Here is a 6,315-nt window from a genome sequence, read left to right as displayed (position 1 = left end):
AACGTTTGGGCCCTACCCCCTAGCCACCCTGGGGTATGGGGCAGCTCGGAGAGGTAGGCCTTGCCAGACTCCTCCCCCCAGAAGACCCTCCGGCACGGCAGCAAGTAAATGGATATGCTGGGCGGAGGGGTGCTGTCCCTCACCCAGCAAGCAAGGTGGGCTGTGGGTCCCGCTGGAGGGCAAATGTCAGACCACAGGATTGGAATGAGTAGTTACTTGTCCCGCTTGCACCCCGCAGGCACCAACCCACCATGAAGCTTGTAGGGAAAAGCCCTCGGGAAACCCACAGGCAGACGGGCAGCCCCACAGCCCACCGATCCCTCCTTTTTTTGGGGTAGCGTCGGCGGGGATGGCAGAGGTGGCATGCACCCGAAGTGACCGCCTGAGGCTTAACTCAGGCAAGCTTTCCTGGTAGGCGCTGGAACATCTGGTCCTTGTGGCGGATGAGCAGTTGCCTCTGCTATCAAGGGAATTGGAGTGATTGGGAGTTTGAGTGGCTGCCCTCTCTGAGGTGAGAAGACCTGGTAGCAGCACGATCAGTATGGGTGGGTACACCTACTACTGGTCGGCCGTAGCATGGTCATCACCCAGGGTGTAGCCATAGCCATCTCCACTGACTTCAGCCCTCGGTATTGAGGTGACACCAGTTTGATGAGCGTATTATGGCATTGTCACTGAAGCATGCCTTTGACTTCATGTCTCTTATTGCTGTATACGCCCCTACTGATGTTTGTAACTCGATGTGAAAGAGGTGTTTCTACGCCAAACTCATATCTGTGGCAGACAATTACCCCCGGCATATATTCGCATTGTTCTGGGCGACTTCAATTTGGTATTCGGCTGCGACCGAGCTGGCTATGAGATGTCTGTCAGCCCCCATGGCTTGGGAGCTGAACCCAGCAGCAAGAAACAGCCCCCTTCTCTGGGACTTTGCTAGGTCCCCAGAGATGAGGAATCTCTGGCTCTTGGTATCAGTGCTCCAATGCACATTGCTGGACATGGTACAGTGATATGGGGTACAGTGGCCAAGGAGATCAACCACATTCTTGTTAGCACACAATGGAGGATCCAGATTGCCGAGTTCTGTGACATTAACCATAGCCTGGTTGTGGCTACCCTACAGGTCCACTTCAAAACTCCCCGACACTCCAGTGGCACCCTAAGGTGTTTTAGCTTGGACTGACTAATGGAGGAGGAATGTGTCCATGGGTTCACCATGGCAGTCCTCTGACCAATTCATAGAACTCAACACCTGACGGACCCAGTTGCTCTGTGGGAGCTCTTCAAGCATGTAACACTCAAAGCAGCCCAGAGTCCATTGACGTACGCCATAGGGCAAGGCAGAATTCCATCTCCCGGGAGGCACTAGAGGCAACCGAAGCGTGTTGCATGGCTTGGCTGAATGGTAATCAAGTCTTGTGTTGCTCCTTGGTGCATAGGGCTTGGACACTGTTGAGAAGGGACAAGGAACAGTTCATCAGGAATCTTGCTGAAGAGGTTGAAGGCCATTTCTAGGTAAACGACCTTCGCCAAGCCTACCAAGCCCTGAGAAAGCTGAACTCTAAGCCCTCCTCACAGATGACTGCAGTCCAATCAGCGGATGGACGGATCATCTCAGATCATGTTGGGCTGAGTATTTTGAGCAGTTGTACCAGGATAGCTTGGATGCAAGCGATGTCACAATACCTGTGCCAGACTCACCCATCAGCGCGGAACCTCCTGCCCCACATTCTTCTGAAACAGATCCGCAACCACCTACTGAGGCATAAGAGACAGGAGCAGTCTGTATTTACTCCGGGCCCAATCCACAATAGACCGAATACTAGCGCTTCGAGTAACTGTGGAATGCCATCAGAGTTTGGTCGTGAGTTGCTTGCAGCCTACTTGACCTCAAGAAGGCATTTGACTCCGTGCATCGAGATTCGCTATGGAATCCTGAGACTCGGGAATTCCAATGCAGATTATTGGGCCTAATAACAACCCTTTATACTGGTACTGAAAGGGGCATAAAGAATGGTGGAGGTCTGTCAAACTTCTTCCCTGTTAATTCAGGGGTGAGGCAAGGCTGTGTCCTTGCACCAATACTTTTCAACATCTGTATGGACTGTATGAACTCGATCAACAAGAGCATTTGGAGGTGTTGGTACCTATGAAGAAGGACCAAGCTACGTGTCTTCAAGGCCTTGATACTGCCATTTAGCTCTATGGAAGAGAAACCTGGACGCTAGCCAGGGTCTTGGAGTCTCGTCTTGATGCCTTTTGTAACAAGTCCCTTCGCCGGATCATGGGGTACAGTTGGCAGGACCACGTGTCCAACCGGTGGTTACACTGTGAGACTGGCATGGGACATGTTACTTGCATAACCCAGTATTGCCAACTCAAGCTATATGGGCACCTAGCTTGTTTCCCTATGGATGACCCTGCCCATCAGGTTGTCTTTTTGCGAGACAACCCTGGGTGGAGGAGGCCTGTGGGACAACCCAGGAGGTCATGCCTTGGGCAGCTCGACAAGACCTGTTGCGAGGAATTAGAGATGGTCGAGGGCCCATCTGGTGACTTGCCTTATAGCTGGAAGCAGAGGGTGGATGCGGCCATGCACCCCCGTCGGCTTTAGCCCCTTGAAAATGATGATGATGATGATATATATATATATATATATATATATATTATATAATATTATATAATATTATATATATATATATTAAAATATATGTATATTATAAATATATATATATAATATATAATATATATATATATAAAATATATTGATATATATATATATATATATATATATATATATATATATATATATATATACATATACATATACATATACATATACATATACATATACATATACATATATATATATATATATATATATATATATATATATATATATATATTCACCTTTGCTTGATTTGATGCTCTTCCGAATCAACAACAGCTCAGCACGCTTAACATCTGTGCCACAGTGGCTATTTCCGCTACGACACCTGCGTTTTGACTTCTCAAAGCGATATGTTGTTTTCTCATTGTGAGATCGGGCTCGAACCAACAGTCAGAGAGCAGACATTTTTACGACTGCCACAACGGGGAATTGAACTCGGGTCCATGAGGGTCAGAGCCCAGTGCTCTAACCACTGGACCATCAAGGCAATCTAATATACCATTTACATTATATATATAATTTATATTTTATAATATTATAAATTATATTTATTATATTATATATATTATAATATATATATATATAATGTAATAGTATGTATTTTAGATTGCCTTGAGGCCAGTGGTTAGGCCGGGGCTCTGCCCCCTCTGGCCCGAGTTCAATTCCCCGTTGTGGCAGTCGAAAAAATTTTTCCTGCTCTCTGACTTTTGGGTTTCGAGCCCGACTCCAATGAAAAAACATTCGCTTTGAGAATAAAAACGCAGGTGTCGTAGCGGAAATAGCCCTGTGGCACAGATGTTGCGTGCTGAGCTTTTGTTGTTTGGGAAGAGCAAAAATAAACAAAGGTGAATAATATATATATTATATAATATATTTTTTAAAATTTATGTATTTTTAGTATATTTATGTATTGTATTTTATGTATAGTATATGTATATTATTTTAAATAATATAATTTATATAATGTATTGTATATTTATGATAGGTAATTATGTTATATGTATTATTAATTATATGTTATGTTATGTTAGTATATTATATGTATATTAAGTATTGTATATGTATTTAAATTTTATTAAAAATTATATTATATATATATATATATATATATATAATATAATGAATATATATATTGGTATGTGTGTGTTTGTAATATATATATTATATTTATTATATATATTATATATATTATATATATATTTTAAATAATAATTTTTAATATATTATATAAAATTTAATATATATATATTATATATATATATTATATATATAATATTATATCATACATCATTTTTCAAGGGGCAAAACCCGACGGGGGTGCAGGCCGCATCCCCCTCTGCTTCCAGCTAAAGGCAAGTCCCAGGGGGGCCCCCTCCCCATCTCTAATTCCTCGAAACAGGTCTTGTGGGCTGCCCAAGGCATCCCCTCCGGGGTTGTCCCACGGGCCTCCCCCCCCGGGGTTGTCTCGCAAAAACAACCTGAGGGGGCGGGGTCACCCATGGGGAAACATAGTGCCCTATAGCTTGGTTGGCAATACTGGTTATGAAATACATTCCCATCCCAGTCTCACATGTAACCCCGGGTTTGACACGGGGTCCTCCCAAACTGTACCCCATGATCCGGCAAGGACTTGTTAAAAAAGGCTCAAGACGAGACTCCAAGACCCTGGCTACGCCGGTTTCTTTTCCATAGAGCTAAAGGGGCAGTTAAAGGGCCCCTTTGAAGACACGTAGCTTGGTCCTTCTTCATAGGTAAAACACCCCAAATGTCTTGTTGATGATTTCATACGCCAACGATTTTTGAAAAGTTTTGGGTGAAAGGCACACCCTTTGCCTCCCCCTGAATTAAGGGGGAAAAAGTTTGACAGACCTCCACCTTCTTTACTGCACTTTCAGTACCATAAAAAAGGGTTTTATTAGGCCAATAAACTGCATTGGGAATTTCCCCAGTCTCAGGGCTCCCCTAGCAACTCGATGCACGATCAAAAGCCTTCTTGAGGTCAAGTTGGGTGCAAGCAACTCACCCAAACTCATGTGGGATTCCACATTCTCGAAACGCTGTATTTGGTCTTTGGGACTTCCAGGAGTAATCAAATGCCCCGTCTCTTATCCTCAGTAGGTGGTTGCGGATCTTTTCAGAAGAATGTGGGCAGGAGGTTCCGCCTGATGGGTGATCTGGCACAGGTATTTACTCGCTTGCATCCCAAAACTTCCTGGGAAATGCTCAAATACTCAGCCCCCAAAAATCTGAATGATCCGTCCACCCCTGATTGGACTGCAGTCATCTTTTAGGAGGTTTTAATTTACTTTCTCGGGCTTTGGGACTTGGGGGGAAGGTCTTTACCTAAAATGGCCTTCAAACCCCTTCAGCAAATTCCTTTTAACTTTCCTTGTCCTTCTCCAAAAGGTCCAAGCCCATGCACCAAGGAGCAAAACAAAACTTTTTACCTTCAGCCAAACCATGCAACACCTTCGGTGCCTCTAGTGCCTCCCGGGAGATGGATTCTGCCTTTTCCCCATGGCGTACGCAATGGCTCCTGGGCTGCTTTATGTTTTTCATCTTGAAGACTCCCCCAGAGCAACTGGGTCTTCAGTTTTTTGGGGTTCTATGAATTGGTCAAGACTGCCTGGGGAACCCCTGGGCACCCTCCTCCTCCCTTATCGTCCAAGTAAACACCTTAGGGGGGGCCAGGGGGTCGGGGAGTTTTGAAGTGGACCTTAGGGTAGCCCAACCAGCTTGGTTAATGTCAAGAACTCGGGGAATCTGATCCTCCATTGGTGCTAACAAGAATGTGGGTTGATCTCCTTGGCCACTGTAACCCAATCATGTACCATGTCCCAATTGGGTTGGAGCCTGGGACCAGACCGATTTCCCCATCCTCGGGACCTAGCAAAATCCCAGAGAAGGGGGGTGTTCTTGCTGCTGGGTCGCTCCCAAACCATGGGGGCTGACAGACCTCAAGCCAGCTCGGGCACAGCCAAAAACCCAAATTGAAATCCCGAACATGCAAAAATCTTGCCGGGGGTATTGTCTGCCACAGATATGAGTTTGGGGTAAACACCTCTTTCACTCGATTTAAAAACACAGTAGGGGGGTAACAGCAATAAGAACATAAGTCAAAGGCAGCTTCAGTGACAAAGCCTAATACCTCATCAACTGGTGTCACCTCAAATACCAGGGCTTCAGCTGGAGATGGCTAGGGGTACACCTGGGGGTATACCATTGCTACGGCTCGACCTATAGGTTACCCACCCTACTGATCGGCTGCTCCCGGTCTTTTCACCCAAGAGGGGGCCCCCCCAAACTCCCCAAACACTCCAATTCCCTTGATAGCCAAAGGCACTGCTCATCCTCCCCAAAGGACCAAAGTTCCAACGCCTACCGGAAACTTGCCTGAGTTAGCCTCAGGCGGTACTTCGGGGGTGCCACCTCTGCCTCCCCCCACGCTACCCCCCAAAAAAAGGGGGGATCGGTGGGCTGTGGGGGGGCCCTCTGCCTGTGGGTTTTTCCCAGGGCTTTTCCACAAGTTCATGGGGGTTGGTGCCTGCCGGGGGGGCAAACGGGACAAGTCTCTCATTTCCAAACCTGTGGGGCTGACTTTGCCCTCCCAGCGGACCCCACCCCCCCAAAGCCCCCCCCCGCTT

Source organism: Penaeus monodon, chromosome 41 (assembly GCF_015228065.2).
Source record: "Penaeus monodon isolate SGIC_2016 chromosome 41, NSTDA_Pmon_1, whole genome shotgun sequence".
Taxonomy (NCBI): Eukaryota; Metazoa; Arthropoda; class Malacostraca; order Decapoda; family Penaeidae; genus Penaeus; species Penaeus monodon.
The sequence above is the reverse complement of the archived record's forward strand: the minus strand, read 5'-3'. Positions refer to the sequence as shown.